We start from the raw sequence: 24,881 nt of genomic DNA, 5'->3' as shown, positions 1-24,881 counted from the left end.
TCCTTCTTTAGTAAATGTGAAAATGGTGTACACTTATCTGCAAGCTGGGAGATGAAGCGCCGAACAGATTGGAGCTTTCCTTGAAGAGAGCGAAGTTGTCGCAGTGTCTGGGGAGGAGGCATGTCTAAGATAGCCTTGACCTTCTTGGGGTCGATCTCTATACCTCGTTTAGAAACTATGAAGCCTAGAAGCTTGCCAGATGTGACCCCAAAGACACATTTCTTGGGATTCAGCATGAGATGATATTTGGCTAACCTATCAAAGACTTTCTCCAAGTCAGCAAGATGATCCATGAAGGTATGAGACTTGACCAAGATATCATCCACATAATCCTCCAAAATGCTATGGATGAGATCATGAAAAATGGCTGTCATAGCTCTTTGATAGGTAGCCCCAGCATTCTTTAGGCCAAAAGGCATCATGTTGTAGCAAAAGGTTCCCCCAGGGGTAGTGAATGCTGTCTTATGCTGATCCTCTTCTGCAATCTTGATTTGATTATACCCAGAAAATCCATCCATGAGGGACAAAATTTCATGTCCAGCTGTAAGATCTACAATCATATCTATGTTGGGCAAGGGAAAATCATCTTTTGGACAAGCTTTGTTAAGATCTCTAAAATCAGTGCAGATTCTGATGTCACCGGAAGGTTTAGTGACAGGGACCATGTTGGAGATCCACTCTGAGTAGTCAATAGGTCGGATAACCTTAGCAGCTAACATTCTTTCTAATTCAGCTTTGACCAATAATGCCACCTTGGGGTGCATTTTTCTAAGCTTTTGTCTGACGGGCTTGATCTTTGGATCAACTGCAAGATGATGAACTACAAGCTTTGGATCAAGTCCTGGCATGTCCTGATATGACCATGCAAATCGGCCAATATTCTCTCTTAAGACCTCAAAGAGGAGGTCAGCTTGGTCTTGTGATAGGGATGCAGCAATGTGAACAAGTCTGGGGATCTCTGAAGAACCAATGTTGACTTCTCGAGTATCCTCAATTAGAATAGAAGACACCTCTGGTCGATTATCTTGAGGAGGCAATGCTAAATCCTCATGTTCTTCTTGTGGCTCTGAATTTTCTTGCTGAGGGGTTCTCTTCGTTGCCTTAGCTAGTCTCAGATTCACCTTAGTTCCAGTTTTGGGTGTATTGGAACTAGGTTGGGGATTTTCTCCAAAATACCCCTTGGGATCTAGCTTGTAGATATAGGCAGAATCTGGCTTTGTTTTCTTGTGAGAAGTTTCAGCTCCCATGAATCTTAGAAGTGCCTCCTCTGATATGAACTCATCAATGTGTATGACACTTGGTTGGTCCCAATCTATGAGTTGTGGATGGGCGAGTGGTAGGTCAATGAGGTGGATGGATAGTTCTTGGAGAACAGAGTCTCTGAGGGAGATTTGGTCTAGGATATCGTCGTAGGCTCTCTTTTCAACTTCCTCAGGAATGTCTTCAATTTCAACAAGGTCACGGTGAATGTTTGAAAAAGCGTGACCGTTCTCATTGGTGCCCCCAGTTGTGGGTATGCCAAAGCCAAGACCTGACTTCGATTCCCACTTGTGTGCGTCGATGGGGCACTGCATGCCTCTTTCTTCTGGTCCTAGACCACCACCTTGATAGTTCCATTTGTTAGTGATGAGCTTATGTTCTTGGGGATACTTTTGGCTAAAGTGATCAAGGCGTGCTTGATTTCTTTGAGGTGCATCCTTATGTAACCATTTGTTGATATCTGGAGTGAGCTCCTCATGAAGAGGGATTTTCGAGGATACAAAGGTTGTTCGGCCAAATTGTTTGTATCGAGGAGGTGGAATTTCCTTAGCTTTGTGATATGTCGGTCGTCCATGGGCATGTGGATCAAGTGGGAGTGCCCCGACAGCAAATGCATCTGACAGACTATACTCTCCACAACCTTTGTTATTGATCTTCACGGTAGACAGGGTAGAGGCGAGGATGGTTTCTGGGTCATTATAAGTGTGGGATGAGCTGGCGATGGATGTGCCGATATCAATTCCAGGGCAATGGTTTGTATATGAGGCTTCAACCGCATTGCAGTAAGCAAAGGGTTCTGGATCGGCATGGATGGTTACCTCAGTGCCCTGATGCGGAAATTTGACGCACTGATGGTAAGTGGATGGAACGGCTTTCATGGCATGAATCCATGGGTGACCAAGGAGGATGTTGAATGGTAGGTTTAGATCAATAACATGGCAGAGTGTCTCTTGGATGACTGGCCCAACCTTGATTGGCAGCAAAATAGTTCCTTCTGTGGTTCTTTCCAAGTTGTCATAAGCTTTGATGGTGATAACCTCACTGATGATATCTGCCTCAGTATACCCAGCTTGTTTTATGAATTTTAGGGTGCAAATATTCAAGGCTGATCCATTATCTATCATTACTCTTTTCACAGCAAAGTTGGATACCATGATGGCTATGCGAAGCGGAAGGGTGTGATCTGGCTCGACCACGGGTATGTCGGTGGGTTTGAACGATAGGGCACATGAGGATGAGAGGTGTCCAACAAGATTACGAAAATCAGTAGCATTGATATCAGAAGGGACACGGGATTCTATGAGAGCACTGTCAAGGATGTTCTTGTACACAGGACTAGTGCGAAGAAGGTCTAAAATGGAGATTTGGGCTGGCATGTTCCCAAGGTGTTCCAAGATATTGTACTGACTTTTTGATGGAGCTGATGGTGTTGGTGTAATAGGTGGGCCTGCGATGTTAAATCACGCTCTTCGAGTGGTGACTGCACACTCATTGTTTGGTCCTTGGATGTTGATAACATTGACGGAAGGCCCTTTCTCAGATATATAACCTATAAGGCTACCATAGTCTATATAGGATGAAGTGTGGTCATTGTTCTTCCCATGCTGTTGGTTTGGCTGACGGTTGTTGGTGTTGTTGTTGTTGGTTTGGATAGGTGCTTTTCCAAGATTTTGGTTGTGGTGTGGAGGAAAAGCATTTTGATAGATTTGTAAGCCTGCATTGGGAGAGGTTTGGGCACCAACAGTGATTTCCTTCCGATCAATGAGGTCTTGCACATAGTCTTTTAGTTTCATGCATCTGAGGGTAGTGTGACCTTTTACCCTATGAAATTTGCAGTACTCATTATCTTTGTACCATGCAGCTTTGGATTGGCTTGGGTCAATTTGCTGGGTAGGAGGAAATTTGATGAGGTTTTCTTTGACTAATTTCTCAAAAATGACATCCAATGGTTCACCAAGGGGTGTATAGTTTCTAGGTGTAGGTTGGAATCTAGGCTTTTGTCCTGCAGCTACATTGATGGCATTAGCTTGATTGCTAGACCCTTGGAAGTTGGGTCTTGGATTGTGGTTTTGATAGCTTTGGTTATTCTGTTGTTGGTAGTTGATAGCTTGTTGATTTTTTGGTTGATATGGTGGGTTGGACTGGTTGTGAGAAGGGCCAACAATATTCACATGTCTGGTGTCAGTGACGCCATCTGTTGCAACGTGCTTGTTTTTGTTCCAATACCTAGACTTGTCATTGGAATGTGATTGATTTTGGTTGGCTTCCTTGTAAAGCTTGACCACACCATCTTTAATGAGTCCTTGCTCAAGGATCATTCCTTTCTCTTTGATATCTTTGTAGGTTTGCAAACAGTTCATGGTCATGTGGTGAGCCAAGCTAGGATGGGCATTATCAATAAACATTTTCACAACATGGCGTTCTGGCAAGGTGCAGGATATGCGGGTGGTAAGGGTTTGCCATCTTTGCAGGTATTCGGCAAGGCTTTCTCCACCTTTTTGCTTGGTGTGGACAAGATCAACTATTGATAGCTCTGTTTCAACAAGATGGGCATATTGGGCTACAAATGCCTCAGATAATTCAGCAAAGTTTTTAATTGTACCATAGGGGATTCTATAAAACCATTCAAGAGCTGGTCCAGCTAAGCTTTTGGGAAAAAGGCGCAAGAGGAAGACATCATTGTATGCTACATCCTGGCAGTGCATGTAAAATTCTTTGATATGTGTGACAGGGTCTCCTTTTCCTCTGAATTTGTCAAATTTGGGTACCTCAAAGTGTTTGGGAAATGGTGTCATGGTAATGGCTCTGTCAAATGGGTAAGGACACACATTCTCAAACTTGAATGTCTTCGGATCATTCCCTTCTTGGATGGCTTTTAGAGCTATCTTCATTTGCTCCCATTCTGAATTGATAGGTGATGGCTGGGGTGCCCCCAATGTAGGAGTGCCTTGAGGTAGGTATGTACTGGATGGGGCCACTGAATATGGATGACTATGAGGGATTTGCTGATAGGGATTGTACATTGTTTGGGTAGCTGCATGGTGGATGACAGGTTGCTGAGGGGGAGGTGGCGCATATTGCTGCATGTGCTGTGAGGCTTGCTGTTGATATGGGATTTGAGGTTGGGATTGAGGAACATAAGCTGGCTGTGGGATAAATGGATTGCTTTGTGGAGGTAAGGTATAAGATGGTTGAGAGGCTTGGGGAAAGGATCGGGGGGCTTGTGGGGTTTGACCAATATATGTGGGTTGTGCCCCCATTTGGGATGGTATCTGCAAATAATTGGTGGCTGGCTGGGGTGGTGGATTACCTCCTAGAAGTGGCATTGAAAAGTAGTTGGTAATTGGAGGTAATGGATTAGTTGGTGGTGGACGTGGTGGGAATTGAAAGCTTGGGAATGGAACTGATGGGGTTTGATAACTTTGTGGTTGGATTTGGAAGCTTGGTAGAGTGGTGGCAGGGGCTGGGGTCACTTGGGAGCTTGGTAGAAAATTGGTAGTAGCTTGTGGGATTTGATAGCTTTGTGGAGTGAGGGTAGTAGCTTGTAGATTTGTGGCTAATGGTATTGAGCTCCCAAGACCTAATGGAAATGATGGGATTGTGTGTTGGGCTACAGTGAACAAGCTGGGGGTGATGAAAGGTTGATTACTTGGCCCCATGGGTGGCATCCCTGTTGTATATTGCTGAGGTTGGCCAAAGATGCTAGCACTGATTTGGGAGATGGGTGGATTTGGAAGGCTGGGTTGGGGAGCAGCAGCAGCAATAGTGAAGGGGGTGAACGGTGAGCTGTTTTGGGTAAAGGGGGTTTGGAGCGGAGAGGTATGAACCAAGGATGGAGTGGTGGTGGCTGGGTTGGCTTGCGGCATGGAGATTTCAACTTGGGTGGATGATGGTATGTTTGGGTCTGTTGGATCATATGGATTGGCTGGAGGCTCTTCTTTTGGCATATATTGAGGATAATTTGGATCATAAGAGCCTATGGGTGGTGGTAGCTGCCCAAACAATGGGTGAGATGGATCTGATAATGGAGGGGGTCTTCCAAAGTCAAAGGTTCCTACATTTTCCCTTCGAAAATTAGCCATGATTGTCTCTTTGTTCTTGTCTATAATGGCATTTACCAATACTGCATTTCCTGGTTGGTTCATGAAAGCTTCAATGTCAGTACGTGATGGCATAGCTTTCTCTGCGCTGAAGGATGGCTGAGTGCTCAAGGGGGGTGAGGTTGTTCGATCCAAATGATAGGGCTCCATTGTTTCTTTCTTCTTGGCTAAGCGAGTGACGGGTGGCATGAAAAATGCTCTTAGGGATGAGATGCAATAATGCTGATGGATGCAAAAGGGGGAAGGCTTCTCTATGCAAATGATTTCCTAGGTTAAGGCAAAGCTATACGACAAAACCTAAGGAGGATTGGGTTGGAGATTCTAACTTCAAAGATATGTTGCCAAAGCACGAAAGGTCTGCTTTCCTATGTGTAAGCTTGGTGGTGATTGTGTCAACTTAAGGATAGACTGATGATCCTTTAGGAAGAACACGAGATTGACCACTTGTGGATCCCAACCTTTAGCTCAAGGTGATGAGGGATAACAAGTGACAAAGCTGGATCACCCTAGACAAAGCTCTGTCAAAGGGATAACCTTGGTGAGATTGATGGATTTGGAAGATTTTAGGAGTGGCAAACTTTTGGCAAAAGTGACAACAATTGTGAAGGCTTGGATGTGAGGTTTTGGTTGCTGGCTAGATGGTTTGATTCTAAATGAGATGGATGAGCTAATAATGCTTAAGGGGATAACCTAAGATGGCTGGCTTTTCTACAAAAATGACTCTAAAGTGAAGCTTATCCAAGAAGATGTGGAGAAACAAGGGTGTCTAATCATAGAAATCATGCCTAGTTGGTAAGGCATAAGCAGGATTAACTCCTGGATGTTGGCTAAATTTGATGGTGCGCTCTAACCAGGCCTCTTGAAGTGCTTCGTCGGTAGCTTTTGCCTCTACTTTGTGGAGTTTGGCAATTCGTGGGCTTGGTGTTATTTCTTTTCTCTTGGCTGAAAGTTCTTGGTATGCTAGAGATGGTTTGAGTTTAACTTTGTGGAACTTCTATTTGGGTTTGGGTTGTTCTGACATCAATTTCTGAATCTGCTTGGCTTTGAGAGATCTTGGTTGTTTTGCCTCAACTCATTCAACTTCTGGAATAGGCAGTGACTACGCTAAGTATGCCCTAAGTTAGGATTGACCAAGTTTGGCAAATATTTATTCAACAAATAAAAGATCAAGCAATAGATAGAAACAACCAGATAGAAGTTTTTGATTCTCAGAAAGTGATACTTGCGCCAAGGAGTGTGTATGTTCTACAAATGTTTCGATCAGTCACCTCAAACACATTAACATCCTAGATGGTTGTCTACAGGGTTGACAGTTGGCTTAGCTAAGGAGTCCTCGATATACCCAAGGTACGTGAGGCCCAAATCCGTAGATGAGACCAAAAAGATGTCACACAGCCGAGAGGAGCGGTAACCCACTTCTCCTCTTTCACTTCTCAAGGGTATAAAGTTCCTTGAGGCTTAGCCCGAGTGACAAAATCTTGATCCCAAGAGAGGTGTCTTTCGATTCACCTCCCAATTCTTATACTCCGCCAGAACGCTGGAGTTGAGGTCGTCCAAGGGGTGATGAAATCCCCAAGCAGGCCTCCTAAAAAGAAACAAGGTTTTGGATCCTAATCTTATGCACCCAAGATGGCCTCGAAAGACGACAAGGGGAGAGAAGACTTGGATGACCTTGGGCTAAAAAACACGCTTGTTCTTTTACCAACTGACTCTTATGTGTGCTAATCTAGACTTTGCAAGCACTCATGTTTAAGAGACAATGTTCAATTCCAACTTGAAGCGTCAACAAAAGTAAATCGATCGAAGAATGAAAACAATAAGAAGAGTTAGGGTCAACAAAAGCAAACTCGCGCGCCCAGAGGCCCTCCATGTCAAGTATCGATTAATTTTCTTTAAGGCATTCAAGATTGAGTGTGAGTTTTTTTTTAAGCCCAAAACAAAAGTGTGTGAGATTCGATTTTAAGCGCGCGCCCGGAGGCTCTCCACGTCAGTTGTTGTTCAATTTTAGTGCCCAAACTTGAAGTGTGATCGATTTAATCTAGAGTTTTGATCATTTAAGAATTTTGATAAAGTTAAAGCAAACATTCAAAGACCAAGTGAGTGAGTTAGATTGTGGAACATTTAACACCTTTTTCAAGTAGACCCATCCCCATAAATGGCGCTGAGATTGCAACCAATGGTTAATATTTGATGGGTGATTAGAAAAGAGGTGAGTCCAAGGAACTACTCAAATTGATTTTTGCAAATTTGTATTTTAACTTAACAAGGTTTCTTAAATGTCCAAAAATCAAACTTTTCCTAGATTGCATGTGGAAAAGAGATTTGTTTTGTTCAATTTTTAGAAGCTCCAAATGAAGTGTTTGATATTGCAATAGTTAATTGATCCTTAGAATTCAAGATTGGATTTGTTGTTTTAACCATGCATTCAAGGAAAATTTTATTTTAATCCATAGCATTCAAGAGTGATTTTAGCAACATGCATTCAAAGAAAAGTGGTTAAACATTCAAGTGTTTTCTTTTGAGCATTCAAGATTGAGATTTTGTGTGTTGTTTTAAGAACTTTGAAGTGCTTTGTTTTAACCTTAGATCATTCAAGATTGTTTTGGACTCAAAAGTGAAAATGACTCTTTGGACTTTGGTTTTCATTCAATATTTTGTGTTCTAGTTTGCATATTTTAAGCCCAAAAATGATATTCCTAGATTGTTTTGATGCATGAAAATCCTAAGAAACATTCAAGATTTTGCAATAAGACATTTGTTTGGAAAAAATAACAAAGCTTTTAGGACAATTTTTGGCAACCATTTTAGGACTCTTAGTTTTCATGAAATTTTTTAAAAGAACTTTAGTGTGCACTTAGTGTTGATTTTGAACCTTTTGAAATAGAAACTTGAAGTTCTTTTTAAATTCTCAAAAATGAAGTGTTCCTAATTTTGCATGAATGCATCTAAAACCTTGATGTTGCAAGGATGCAAATGATTAGATTGGTTTAGTTTCACTTGTTAAAAGATTTTTTCTTTTTTGCAAATTGTTAGTTTTTCAATGGATTTAAGTATGATTTGGGGGTTCATTTTAAGCACTAAAAAGAAGTGTGTATGATTTTGCTTCCTTAACAAAAAAAATGGCCAAGATCTCCCACAAGAAGAAGAAGAAGAAGTAGATGGAATAAGAAGAATATAGACAAGAAGAGGAAGAATAATCCCAAGTGCTTTCTCCACCTATAAGCTTGAAAAATCTGCAAACACTATGAGATTGACTATGAATTCCTTTGTCTTCTTCATGCTCATGTAGACCTACAAAACCAATTTATACAATCCTACCAATCACAAAAACAAGAAAAATTAGCCAAAATCAGCAAATGACATAAAAAACTTGACTAAAAAAGCTAATGAAGATGACCCATGTGGGGTCCCACCGGGCGTGCCAAAATGTATATGAGAAAATGTTAGTATGCTAATAGAAACCAAATTTAAATAAAGCTTCTACAAACTAAACAAAATTCATAAACTTCAAGATAGACTAAGATGAGCTCTTAATTGAAAATATGAGTCATTAATGGGCTCTCTCAATAAGAAGCTCTCTTGTTGAGTAGCTTTGTCTAAATAGATAGGATGTATGCTCAAGCTTTATGCTTCAAAAAGGGCTTCAATGGATGATTGTGGATTTTTGGTGTGGATAGATGGCTTTAGTATGGATTTGGCTCTCAAAATAGCATTATAACTTTATTTCATGCATTGTGTTATTTTGCAAAGGGGAAGGATCCAATTTATAGGCAAGAGGCTTGAGGGATTGAGGGCTAAGATGCAAGGATGGGAAAAAGCTTATGGAGGGCTCAGATTGCATGAAAGGAGAGCACATGGATTGTGCTTCCTTATAGCCAATCAAGGAGTGACACATGTCACATGGTGAGAGGATGGAGGAAAGGGGAAGGATGAGTCAACAAAGGAGGCTCAAGGGATAAAATCTTCATAAAGACCCTCATAATGACTTGTAAGAGCAATAAAAGGGCTTGTAAGAGTCATTTATGGCCTAGTGGACTTCATAAAGTTTTATGGTTGAGATATTTTGAGGGTGATGAGAGCAAATTCGACTTGGACTTGATTAGGAAAGTTTTAAGCTTGTTTAGGCTTGTGCAAATGATTAGAGGATGGATTAGGATGGTTTAGGATTAGCTTAAGGATAGGCAAGTGGATGGCATTTAATGAGGGTGGGTGAAGGAAGAGATATTTGTTAACTTTGGCTTGGGTTAGTAAGTTTTAACCCATGTTTAGGGAATGTGACAAGGTTAGGAGGGGATTAGGATTAGGTTTAAAGACATCTTCTAGAAGAGTCTAGATTTTGGATGAGGATAAAGACTTTCTAGAATAGTCTAGAATTTCCTAGGATGAGGATGAAGACTTTCTAGAAGAGTCTAGAACTTCTTAGGGTGAGGATAAATTAGATTTTTAGGAAATAAATAAAGTTTTATTTATTTCAAGGGTTTGGGTTGAGGAGATATTTATTAAAACTTTTTTAATAAACATGAGGATTAATATTTAATCTTAATTAAATATTTTGAGTTGGGATTAGGGGTAGGAAATGATGGGATTAGCCTTTAATCAAAATTAAAGAAGGATTAGAATATTTTGGAAGAGGTTATTGGTCATAAGCAAATTGGCCAACTTTTGGGAAAAAAAAAATTTTTTTATTTATTTTAGGATTTTTGGTCAATTTATTAATTAAATAATTAATAAATAAGAAAATAATGTTTAAATAAGATTTAAACATTTTTGGGAGGGATTCCTTAATTAAATATTTTTAATTAAGATAAAAGGATTTAATGGCATAAAAATTAATTAATTAATTAAATAATTAATTAATTAATAAATGATGATGTCATCAGGAATTTTTCAGAAAATAAAAATACTTTATTTTCTAAAGGATTTTTAGGTGTCTACAGTGACAAGGTTAGGAGAGGATTAGGATTAGGTTAAAAGACATCTTCCAGAAGAGTCTAGACTTTGGATGAGGATAAAGACTTTCTAGAATAGTCTAGAACTTCCTAGGATGAGGATGAAGACTTTCTAGAAGAGTCTAGAACTTCTTATGATGAGGATAAATTAGATTTTTAAGAAATAAATAAAGTTTTATTTATTTCAAGGGTTTGGGTTGAGGAGATATTTATTAAAACTTTTTTAATAAACATGAGGATTAATATTTAATCTTAATTAAATATTTTGAGTTGGGATTAGGGGTAGGAAATGATAGGATTAGCCTTTAATCAAAATTAAAGAAGGATTAGAATATTTTGGAAGGGGTTAGTGGTCTTAAGGAAATTGGCCAAGTTTTGGGAAAAAAATAAATTTTTTATTTATTTTGGGTTTTTTTGTCAATTTATTAATTAAATAATTAATAAATAAGGAAATAATGTTTAAATAAGATTTAAACATTTTTGGGAGGGATTCCTTAATTAAATATTTTTAGTTAAGATAAAGGGATTCAATGGCATAAAAATAAATAAATTAGTTAAATAATTAATTAATTAATAAATGATGATGTCATCAGAAATTTTTTAGAAAATAAAAATACTTTATTTTCTAAAGGTTTTTAGTTGCCTACAGGTAGACCATAGTTTTGTACATATCACTAATGAAAGAACATAGATTTAAATCTAACAAAGTAGATAAAACCCCAAATTATTATATACTTATGTAATTAGATAGGTGTGTTAGAAAGTAAATTCCACCAAGATAACTAGGAAAGGTGGGGGGGGGTGGGGGGGGATGAATCATTTATCCAATTTTGAAATTATTTATCAACCTTGAAAATCCTTAACCATATATGAGTAATATAATAAAAAACCATCAGAAGATAGTCATACACAATAAAACCATGTACATCAACTAGGGAAATCTTTGATTAGAGGGAAAACATTGGTGGCAATGTTACCCACAAAATGATTTACTAATATAATAGTTCCTTGTAAGAGGATGGACTCTATTAGGAACCAATGAAATGCATTTAGTGCATCTCAATCCTTATTAAGAGGCTTTAAAAAACTGTTAGGAGATTCCAACCCTATTAGGAGTTGTGCCAACCCTTTTAGAAGTTGTAGAAGGGAGAAGGACCCATTGTCCATATAAATTTAGAGGCTAGACAACCACATGTGCAACTATTGACCTTGTGCACTTAATAACATTATCATCAAGCTATTTACTATGAATGTATAACTACGCTCATCACAATTCTATCCTTATAAAGAGATAAAATCAAATCATTAGAAACTACTTATCGGGTACTCTATCTAATTATTTTATTCTATAATTCATGAATAGCTTTTGCATGTATCTGAATACACATGTCCTATTTATCAGGATACAATTTACATAACACATCCTTAACTACACTTGACTTGATTATCAATACACAAACTATTCAACCTCATCCTTGATCTACTGTTCTATTAGTCTTCAATGAAACAATATTGTGTTAACATTGATGACAAACATAGTCATGAATGAAATATTTCAATCATGTACATATTCTCTAAAATTCTTAGGATACCACCACAAAGGAATATGATCAGCATTCATGCTAACCATCTCCTCCTTTGGCATTGAGAGCAACACAAATAAAAAAAATCTAAGTTGGAAGAATGCCAAATCCAACTCTATTGTTGTTGTTGTTCTCTTCTTTTCAAATCCTCATTATCAATCAAATTTGATACTTAAGGGAACACTATTATTTTTGTGCTTTCTTACTCTTAGGATCAAGATCAGTTATTCAAATTCTAACTCTTAGTGTGAATTTCTATTCTTATCTAACTTACATGAAGGGAAATTAATTTTTCTCAACTTTTTTCATTCTATCTAAGGAAAATTCTCCCCTGTACATACAATACATGTTGAACATATATATGATTACTCTGCTATTATGTTAGAGAGAATCTAAAACTTTTTCCTTAATACATATGAGATATTTTTGAAAGCAATCACTCGCCCATTTATATCAATGAGAAATGCTTCATTATGTTAATCATCTTCTCCATTTCTTCAATTAGCTCAAGTATCCAAATACACTGTTCAATACCAACTACCAAGAGCCCTTGAGAATTATTCTCATCATAGATACCTTCCAATATAGGAAGTATTAGTATTCAATCAAGATAAACAATAGTGTTATGTACCACTAGACTAGTGCCCTTTCTTCACCTTCTACTCAAAAATGGGAAGGGGCATAACTCTAAACATACCTCACAAATACTCAAATGTATTCTTAGGAAAAGGCTTCATAAAGATGTCTATAATCTTCTCCTTTTTACTCACATATTCTAATTAGATCTCTTTCTCTACAACTTTATCTCTCAAAACATGATACTTAATAGACATATTCTTTATCTTGGAATGTATCACATGATTCTTAGACATACACACTTAGTATAATTTTTTATCACAATGAATAATAATAGGTTCTTAAATTTTTATCCCAATGTCTTTCAACATCTGTCTCTTCCTCATGATTAGAATGCAACTATTTGCTATAGCTTCATTCTTCTCTTCTACTATACTTTGTCAAATAAAATTATGTTTCTTTCTTAGCCAAGAAACTAATATTCCTCCAAAAAAAATGTTCCACCACTAGTTCTCTTTTTTTCATCCATATGGCCTACCTAATCTACATCATTATAAGCACATAAAGTAAAATCACTTGATCTATCATACCACAAACCAAAATAAGGTGTACCTATCAAATATAGAAATATTCTCTTTGCTATTGCATAATGTGCTTCTTTCGGATCTCTTTGAAGGATTTCTACTATCTAAATTGCATTTTATATATCTAATTTGGTGTGAGTTAGATAAATTAGAAACCTCTAATCATAGATCTATACTTCATTTTCTCAACTATAGCTATCTCATGTTCACTAGATAACTAGTGACCAACTATCATGGCTGCACCAATGGACTTTAAACTTTCCAAGCTAAATGCTTTCAGTAAGTCTTTTAAACACTTAGCATGTGATAATAAGATACCATCATTTTTTTGTAAAATCTATAGACCTAATAAATATTTCATCTCACCAATTATACTAATCTTTAATTCATTCATCATTTCATCAACAAGTTTGTCACTTGCTTCATTAATTATGCCATGCAAAAATATCGCAATAATCAATAATCTACTCTCAGTTTCTTTCAAATACAAATTACTATCTATAGTACCTTTTTAAAAAATTCCAAAATTTCCAAATATATGTCTAGTCTTGCATACCAGGTTCTTGGTGCTTTCTTTAGACCATATAATGCTTTCTTCAATCTTTATACCATGTCCCTTTCTTCTATTAAAGGGAATCGTTCAAGTTTCTCAATGTAGATTTTTTCTTAAAGCTCTCCATTCAGAAATACTAACTTTACATCCATTTGATACACTTTAAACTTCTTACTTGTTGCATAAGAAAATAACATTCTTATGGTTCAAGTATAGTAATAGGGGAAAATTCCTCTTCATATGCCTTCTTGCTATGAATACCTTCTACATTACAATATTTCTTTATTCCTTCAAACCGCACATTGTTCATTCACCTTATTTCTATAAACTGATATACTTCTTGAAATATAGCATTCTTATCTTTAGGTCTAGGAACCAATTCCTATGGCTCATTATTCATTATCTTATCTAGTTCTTCCTTGATTTCTTGAATAAAATGATCATCCTTGGATGTCTTGTCTACTCTCTTTAGCTCAACTTAAGAAATCAAACACAATTTTTCATGAACTCTATTTATTTTCATACTTCTTTTTTCTTTACTTCAAATAATCTCATTAGGAGGGTGATTCTTTGTCAAAATCTTGTTTAGTATAGGTGTCATTATTTCAAATCTTACTTGTTCTTTAGTTGTAGATCATGATTCTTCTCTTTGTTCATCAATTTGAACATCATTATGCAAATCATTATTAGTCTTCAAGAAAACTTCAATATTATCTCTACTAGGTTTAGGATTAGCTTCTTCTTCGTTAGAGTTATATTCTAACATTCTCTCTTTAACTCCAAACTTTTCATCTACTTTTACCTTGGTGCACTCAACAATAGTTTTAGTTCTCTAATTAAAACATCTATATGCCATTATTTTCAATGAATAACCAAAGAACGTATCTTTATTTCTTGAATCAAGCTTACCAATACTAACTTCCCTCTTTATGTAACACATACTTCCATAAATCCTAAAATATTTTAGTAAGGGGTATGTCCAAACCATATTCAAGATGGAGTCTTGTTTGTACCTTTCTTCATCTACACGCTTTTCATGGTGTATATTGGTGTGCTCACTTCTCTCTAAAATTTTCTGGATACATAATTCTCAAACATAGTGGCTCTTTTTTATTCTATTATAGATCTATATCTTCTTTTAGTAATCCCATTTTTCTTAGGCACATTAGGTGTTGATAACTCTCCCTTAATTCATTTTTCTTTGCAAAAGGTGTCACATTTATCTTGAGACAAACTCTCTGCCTCTATTTGATCTCAAATATTTTATCTTTACTCTAGATTCATACTCAACTCCATTCTTAAACAACTTAAATTTTTTAAATACCACTAACTTTTCTTTGAGAAATGCTACCCACATAGTCCTAGTCAAATCATGAAAAAAAATTGTAAAGTACCTACTATATTCCTTGTAGGTTTCATATTCAGTAATGTAGGTTTCACAATTTTAGATAGATATATGACAACAAATGTACTATCAACATCCTCAATATTATTAAATTTTATGTGACAAAATCTTCTATGCCATAGCCTACTCTTATCCACCTTTTCCACAAAACAAGTAATCTCAATACGGTTCAATTGTAAATATTACCTCTAGATCTTGTACCAGTGCCAGTCAACATACTATCTCTATCCTTGATATTGCATTTCTTTTTTGTAAATTGTAGTGGACAACCTTTATCAACCCGTTGTCCAAAACACAATAGGTTATGCTTTAATCCATGAACATAATGGACATCATTAGTGTTAGTTTTTCCTTCAAAAGTATTAGATCCTATTCCCTTCATATGATAAGCTCTATTTTTACCAATTTTAACAATTTTCCCATCATGAAATTGCTAAACTTAACAAACTTATTAATATCTCTAGTCATATGATGTGAATATCCACTATCTATAATCCAATCAGATTTCATTCTAGCTTGCAAGATTCAACCTTTTATTCTTTAACTTCTTTTTCAATATTTTCTTCTTTTATAGTTACAAATCTTAATTCAGCGTCACTTTCACTTTGAACTCTTTCTTGAGACTCATCATTTCTAGCTCTTCTAGACTTGAAATTCTTCTTATAAATTTTCTCTCCTTTAGGAAACTTGCAAGCATAATGACCAAATTCATTGCTAGTCCAACATTTAAAAAATCTCTTACCATCAGGTTCTCTTCTTACAAGTAGGGAAATTCCTTCTTCAATTCTTTTGTCCTCCTTAGATTTGGATCTTCTTATACTAGCATAGTTTCCATTATTCCTTACACTTCTTGATAAAGAAGGGTTAACACTTAATGAACTAAAGATTATCACCACTCTAGGTAGATCTCTAGATTTTTTCAAGATTTCATCTATTTCTTCCAATATTCCAAGTAGTACATGTCTCTAGTAAATTTCTTAGTGCAAGCTATCACTAGCTCAATCATCTATGATGTTTTCTTAAAAGGTAGTGTCAATTTTTTCAAGGTATGCTAGATAAAATCATCTTCAATTTTAGATCCATTGCAAAACTTAATACCAACAATAATTTTTTATATCAAACCAAAATAGCTTATTATAGATTCATCTTCCATCATTCTTGCATCTTTAAAGCAACATATCCAATTCTATAATTTGATTATTTTACCATGCACATCACCTTCAAATGGAGTTTCCAAAGATTATGAGATGTATCTAAGGACTTTACGTAACTATGTTCATTCTCGAGAAGAGATTACAATAATGCTTCTTTGGCAAGCATATTGCACATAAACAAATCTTCTTCAGGTTCACTGCATTCCTCAAGCTTTCTTTCGTCCACAATCTTATTTCCTTTCTTTTTCATTAGCCAATAACATATACCCATATATGGAATATGAGTCTCAATCTTCTCCTTCTAGTTGTCATAGTTAAATCAGGCAGGCTTAGGACTTTCCCTTTTGAAGTGACCTGCCATTGATCCCCTGAAGTTGTTATTCTTTTTCTTTAAGGACTTGATGCTTTGATACCAATTGTTAGAAAGTAAAGTCAACCAAAATAACTGAGAAGGTAGGGGGTGATGGATGAATAATTTATCCAAATATGAGATTATTTTTTAACCTTATTAATCATTAATCATATGAGAAATATAATCAGCAACTATAAGAAGATACTCATAGATAATATCCCCATATATAATAACTAAGTAAATCCTTGATCAGAGGGAAAACCTTGGTGTGGATGGCACCCACAAAATAATTTACTAATTTATAAAAAATTCATTGTAAGAGGATGGACTCTAGTAGGAGCCAGTAAAATACATTTAGTACATATCAGTCCCTATTAGAAAACATGGAATTCCTATTAGAAGATTCCAACCCTATTAGGAGTTGTGCAAACCTTGTCAAGAGTTGTAGAAGGTAGAAGGGCCTAGTGTCCAAATAGCTTTAGAAGATAGACCACAAAACTTACTATCCAACTATTTAATGTATTATTCCTTGCACAATAATAGAAATGAAATAACTCAAACTTCTCTCTCGTCTTGACTGGACCAAAACCTCTTATGATCTTAACAACATATCACCAACTTTGCATCCAAATAATCCCTTGGATCACTTACATGTATTTACTAGCTTCACATATTACTTAATACAAATAGAACACACATCACTACATAGAAATAACCTTGCATTATAATAAGACTTCAAAATAGTTCCTTTAGTTAGGCTTGAGGCTTTCCCAATTAGTTATACTAGGACCTCATTAAGTTATTACAATTATTTTATAATTACACAACATTATCAGCTCATAGTTTTCATAAATTTTTACATGTGCAACTATTGATATTGTAGACTTACTAATTTCATCAGGTTGTCTACTATCATTGTCTAACTATACTTATCATGATTTTATCCATATAAAGAGATATAGTAAAAATATTAGAAAAAGCTTATCAAGTACTCTATCTTCTTACTATCTTCTATAATTCATGAATAACTTCGGCATGTCTTTGAATCTCAATATGTACACTTATCCACTTCATCAAGATACTATGTAGAATACATACTTAAGTGGGCTTGACCTAATTATCAATATATAGTCTATACGACCTTGTTCTATATTTGTTATTCTACTAGCCTTTACAAAAAGAATATTATGTTGACATCAATGAAAAATATACTCAACATGTCAATACTTTATACAGTCTCTCCAATGCTTAGGATACTCCCCCATAGGAATACCATCAACATTCATGCTAACAAGTTGTATAATATCTAATTACCCAACTGATAAAATCCACAACCAAAGTGATGTTTTACATTCAACTCCTAAAAAGAATAGTGAAATGGACTTTGACATTTGATTTAAAAAGATTCAACAATATCAATATGGAAAATGACAAGGAAAAAAATCTCCTATAGCTAAGATTAGTGCCTACTCCATTGAGAAATTTAGTCATGAGAAAGACAACGAATTAAAGTGAATAGATGCATATACATCGCTACCCCAATAGTTGTACACATAAGAATAGTACACTAAGATATCAATGTTTACTTAATTTTGAGTGACACATATATTAGATAACTATGATATTTTGTTTGAAACAAAATGTTATCTATTTCACTCATTAATTTTATTTTTTCTTTATTATTTATAAGTGTTCATGAGTTCAAGTATTGGTAAATTTTTAATCAATATTTGGATTTATTTATATTTACAAATAGATCAATTAATTATAATATATCGTAAAAATGTGTTGGAAGATTAGATAAGTGCACAATAGGATGATCAACTATTGCACCCCACTCAACTATTAGATCCTCTCCTCTATACATTGGTCCTTCATTTTTTCCAAAAAAAAATATTAAAAAAATTGTAATGTAAAGATTTATACAATGAATAAGATTTGTTAGATTTGCGTTATTTATAATGTTAAAATTTATACAGTGACTAAGATTTGGTAGAATTACACTATTCATAAGCGTTTTTGATATTTTATGTTGTCTAATTAAAGATTGGAAGTAAAATTGATTGGATCAAATAAATGTATGTTAAAGCCCCCTAAAAGAAAGTCCAACTGTTCATAACCAACTACCCCGTCTCAGAGCACAGTACAATGACATTTGAAATTGGAGCTACTATAACAAACTGAAATAATATAAAATTCAGCCGGTTCACTTCAATTTATTTTATAAATAAAAAAGAAGTAAAATATTATGTACGTTATACTTATTTCTTTGTTTTAATTTTCATTTCCAAATAGGTTTTCAATCTGAATTCGCTTTCGATTTTCTCAAGACAACTCGTGAAACTACAAAACACATTTCTATCATTGTCAACAATAGCTTTAGCCAATCAAACACCAAGAAGGAACCAATTGTTAAGAAAATGATCTATCTGAGCCTGTAGAATAGCTTCTTAATTACAGTAAGCCTATTTAAAACATGGTCACCAGGAAACTTGGGTTCACAATAGCCCGGTTTCAAATTTTCAGACAACTTCTATTTAAAGGTAAAATAACTATACATAGTAAATTATTATTTTTGAAAAATAAATTTAGAATAGAAATATGTATTTCAATTTCATATATTTGGATGGAATAACAAAGGCCTATTTTTTGAATAAAATTTGGCATACATATTCCTATTTTTAGTTTCTATTAGATGCATCCGACAAGAGAATTGAAATTTTAAAAATTTATCAACTCCACTCTAATTCTAATTCCAGGAAAACAGACCCTTACAGAATTCAATTCTTAATATAAAAATATTATTTTATAATTTAAACCAGGCTCTAAAGATTAAATGATTATAAATTTTTAAGTAATTAAAGGAAGTAAAAAAGACAGGTGGTGCTGACCCCAAAGTACAAAAAGGCTGATTATATTATTAAATGATTATATTACTTTCTTACAATATGGCTAATTTAATAGAGTTTATATTAGAAATATCTAAGCATGATGTAGAATAATGGCTCAGTATAAGATAAATTATAAATAAATAATTTAAGAGAATTTGAATTAATTTATATTTTTAAATATTTCAATAAATAAATTGGTATCAGAATTTTGAAATAGAATGAATCCATACATTAAATTTGTTATGTTTTCTATCCCAATTCTTTTTTAGTTACAATATTAGTGTGAAATAAGAAAATACTTCATTTTCCACATAGAATCTTCAACAAAAAATTAAAAGCACAAGTGGGTGGATACAACCACAAATCAAAATCAGATATAAATAAATGAAAAATTTAATAGAAAGACAAATTTTCTATTACCATAAATCAATTGGCTACTTTGTATTTTGACTATAGACAATTCATATGAATATAATTCTTTTTTATTAAATTTATAAATTTAAGTAGCTATAGATCAATGTATAGTTTTTTTTTAAAAAAATTTATAAAGAATAGTCCATGTTGGTCTTTGAAACTACTGAACAACAAAATGCTCAATGCCAGAATGGTTACACTCACATAATCTAAGGAGGAGCTACTTCCTAGTAACAACTATATAAGTAAACTAGTTGGAACAAAATTCAACAAAACCAATGATGGTTTTCTACTCTTTTGGCTCTGCAAAATCAAGGTAGGTATACCTAGGGATGATTCAAATGCAAACTGTTGTATAAAAGTTCTCTTAGTTTCATTATGATTCTCATCTTCTATCTTTAGACACATACATTGTTTACCAATTTCTTCAATGCTTTCAATTTTATATGCATCCCTCATAATAATATCTGGTCATAATTCTCCTAGGGTTTACATATATTTCTAGAAATAGTAGCTACCTAAGACTCAGAAACCAAATCTAAATGAGTGTTGACTAGCATTATAACCTTGAACAAAATGAAATGAAAAAGTTTTTGAATTTATAGTTGTTTTGACATGTAGAAGCAAAATTTACTCCTAACCATTTCTGATTTGTAGGACTAGTGCATTATCCATGAGAGCAAAGAGTCAACTATTGACAACAGACCTTGTTCAATTAACTTGTAATTGAATTTATCAACTATAATTACCTATTTCTATTCTTATGAAATATACTTTTCATAAACTCATGAATTCTATTGATATACTGAAGCGTTTGCATACTCCATTGAATTAAAAGAAACAATATAACCAATATACAAACCATCAAAACTACATTAAATCAATTGAACTTTATTCAAATGATCTCAAAATTAACAAACTCATGAAATGGAGATAGAAATTAGTGACACAGATCTAGTGTAAATACCCTTTTGCATTATCCTTTCTGCTAACTAAAACAATAACCAATAGAAATTCAATGAGAAGCCTATAAATTCATATTGATTCTATCATTTCTATCAATCATCAGAAAGTCTAGACCAACTGTACTTTCTAAAAAATTGAAAAACATACAAAAATTTGGACACTCACAATGCCTCAAAAACTCATTTATATAAACATGAGTTGCAACAAGCAAAGGGAAATTGTGATTCATACGTGTCATTTTACAACAATAAGTACAGAAACCTTTTTCAAAATATCCTGGACACTTTAATTCAAAAAGAAACAACAAAAAGTAATTGCAGATGATAGCTAAAGCATCATATCTTTAATTTTGTCCTTTTTTTTAGCTGCACCCTATTGGTAAAGCCTTTATTTCTACGATTTTTTCCCATACAATAACCTCCCTCTTGGCTGGCCATTCACATACTTTGATTGTTGTTAATTCACCAATAGATTTCTACCACCTAGGATCAGTGATTACTTTTCCTTTTGTGGTAAACTTATTCATTTTAGTTTCAATCTTGAATAGGGAATCAACAAGTTTATTAAAAAAATGTTCATCAATATCACCTTCAAAAATGGATGCCACCTATGACAATTCTACAATATTGTCAAAAGAATTAGACCATACATTTAAATCCTTTACTTCATTATTAGAATCAAAGATAGAAAGAATTAGAGAATGAAAACCATTTGTTAATATTTTAGTTTTATTTTGAATTTCTGCCAGATTCCCTATAAATAATTGCAACAAATCTTTCACCTTCCATGCCCTCTTTCATAGCAATAACTTTATCAGGGAGGTCTAACTTTTTGGCTAGCAATGGTATCAACTTATCAAAGAATTACATGTATGGTCCCCATTGTTGGAAGATTGGATCAAGCCACCCTATTGATTCTTTGCGCATCTATTCTGCAAATTGTAAATTGATGATTGCATTATAGAAATTTTGAGATATTCTCTTCAAGATACTTATTCTATGACTTAGTATATTCATTATAACATTCTTCTTTGTTGTACTATCAAATGGGGAAACCTCTACTTCCACATTAACCATAGGTATTGGCACTATTACCACTACATGTATCTCTTTTGTTTGGGCTTCTACTTCTATAGTTTTCTTTTCCTCTTCCACTTGTCTAGGTGCATGTTTTGCCTCTACTACAACCTTGAGTTCTTCTTTTAGGGATGCCACCTCTACTTCTAGCCTCTGAATTCTCACTTCCAACTCCTCTATCCTTTATTTTTGCACAAAGCTCATTTTGAGCTCTTCCTCATATAGCTTCCTAACATCTAGACATTCATTGTATTTTGTAGCTAGCCTGTCCTCAATTTGATCTACCTTTGCCTCATTCATGAGTGCAAAATGTTTGACCACGCTAGAGATAGAAATTCAAGAATATCTCTAGTTAAATCCTTTAGAAAATATGAATCTTCTCCATTTATATCACAAATGTTATATGGGCCAAGTCAGATTGGGTCAAATTTACCATTCTTTCCTTTGTCTTCCATTCTAGCATTCCCCATCAATACCATGTCACCTATTTCAAATTTCATGTCAATGGCCCTTTTGTCATATAAGTGCTTCATCTGTGATTATAACTTGGCATTCTGAATAGAAGACTCTCTCTTTGCTTCTTCTAATTGCAAAATATCATCCATTCTAAGTTGCATCTCATCAATGCTATCATCTTCATATAGTTGAACAAGTCTATAAATCTACTTTAGGTTATTTTGTGGAAGTCTAGCTGGTATACCATAGACCAAATCAAATGGAGCACATTCAATGGCCTTTTTCATAGTAACCCTATTAGCCCATAGAGCTAATGAAAATTTTTTATCCCAGGCCTTATTTTTTTCTCCTAAAATTCTCTTGATAATTTTCAATATATTTTTATTACTTAATTCAACATGACCATTTCCTTGGGAATGCTAGAGTGATGATGTGTATTTTGTAATGCCATACTTCTTACAGAAAAAATTATATTCCTCATATCTTAAACACATAGCATTATTAGTTACAATCTTCTATGGGCATCCAAACCTAGTCATAATGTTATTTAGAATGAAATTAATCACCACTTTACTTGTTACATTCTTAGTAGGAATTGCTTCAACCCACTTAGTGAAGTACTCAATAGCCACTAGGATCCAAGAATGTCCACCACTAGACCTATTTGAGATCTCACCAATGAAATCAATTCCCCATTATTGAAATGGTGCTTGTACTTCAATAGGTCTTAATGGTAAATTCCTAGAAAATTTGAACTTTCCACTAAACCTTTGACAAACATCACATATCTTCACAAATTCATGAGCATCTTTGAAAAGTATTGGCCAACAAAAACTAGCCTCAAAACTTTATCAACAATATTTTTGGCCATACAATGACCACCACATACACCTTCATACATATCTTTCAAATTCCTTTTAGATTCAATTTCATCTACACACTTCAAAAGTATCCCTTCCATATTTCTCCACCATAATTGACCTTGCACTATAACATACCTTATGGCTTGTAATTTAAGGGATCTTTTTTGGTTGTCTTTCAACTCTGATGGAGACTGGATGTTTGTCAACTCTGATGGAGATTTCATATTTTGCAAATAAAAAATCACATCTCAATACCAATCAAAGGTATCCATATCACAAAGATGATCCTTCTATCATCAAGTTGATTGATTTGGTTTGCCTCTAGATTGGATTTTGTCATCAATTTGGCCAAACCTTGATCCCTACCCTATTTAGTAATTTAAATATCAATGTTAAACTCTTGTATTCTTTTAATCCATCTACATCTCCTTCCAGATACCTCTTGTTGTGAAAAAATATCCCTTACAGTAGTAGGAGGAACAAAACTAATAATAGTAGTTCCCATTAAGTAAAATCTAAAATCTTTTACCCCTTTCACTAATGCATATGTCTATTTTTCATTTATATCATACTTAAGGTTTGCTTCTTGCAAATATTTGTTGAAAAATGCAATAGGCTACTCATTCCCTTCCTCATTTTTTCTATAACAGTACTGCAGCAATAGTGTGAAATGAGGCAAAAGAAAATATATGCATTGGTTTGTCATAATTTGGTGCTCTAAGAATAGGGGCATCTTTAATAGCTTGCTTGATCTTCTAGAATGCAATACTAGGTTCACCTTCCCATCTTATCTCAGACCCTTTCTTTAGCATCCTCCATATAGGCCTATGAATCTCTACAAAATAAGTCACAAATCTTCTAAGAAAGTTGATTTGTGCAAAAAATGACTGAATGCTTTTAACACTTTTGGGTTTCTGAATCTTGTCTATTGCTTCTACCCTTTCAAGGTCAATCCTCACTCCATTCTTACCAACTAGATGTCCTAATAGCCTTCCTTCAGTAACACCAAAATTACATTTCCTTGGATTTAAAAAGATATCATAGTTAAGGGCTTTGATAAATACCTTTTACAGATGTATGCAATGATCATTCTCATTTTTAGAATAAGCAGTAAGGTCATCTTGATACCCAACAATAAATTTATCAATAATATTAGAAAAAGCCACATTCATAGCCCTTTGAAAAGTAGCCCCAGCATTAGTAAGCCCAAAAGGCATCCTAACATAAACATAAGTACCCCACGGAGTAGTAAAAGCAGTCTTGAACTATTCTAATTCTTTAACAACCACTTGATTATAACTTGAAAATCCATCCATCATAGACATATAAGCTTAGAAGTAGTGATCCTTTGCAACATAGCTTCCATATTTGGTAATCCATAATTATCCTTTAATGAAGATATATTCAAATTCCTGAAGTCAACACATAACCTTATGTCTCCATTTTTCTTCCTAATAGGAACTAAATTGGATACCCAGGAGGAATTTCTAATGATCTTTATAATTCCTACATCTCTTAATTTGATTAGTTTCTCTTTCATTTTGGGAGCCAAAGTTGGATTTATTGGCCTTTGTTTTTGCCTAAAAGGTTTATCATATGATTTTAAAGGGATATCATGCTAAAAAAATATCTTCCTTATAAGCTTTTAGGTCATCATATGACCATGCAAACACATGTCTATACTTCCTTGGCAGTTCTA

This window comes from Cupressus sempervirens, chromosome 11, assembly GCF_028749045.1.
Source record: "Cupressus sempervirens isolate cs-2001-9-10 chromosome 11, ASM2874904v1, whole genome shotgun sequence".
Classification (NCBI taxonomy): domain Eukaryota; kingdom Viridiplantae; phylum Streptophyta; class Pinopsida; order Cupressales; family Cupressaceae; genus Cupressus; species Cupressus sempervirens.
This window is presented reverse-complemented; position numbering follows the sequence as displayed.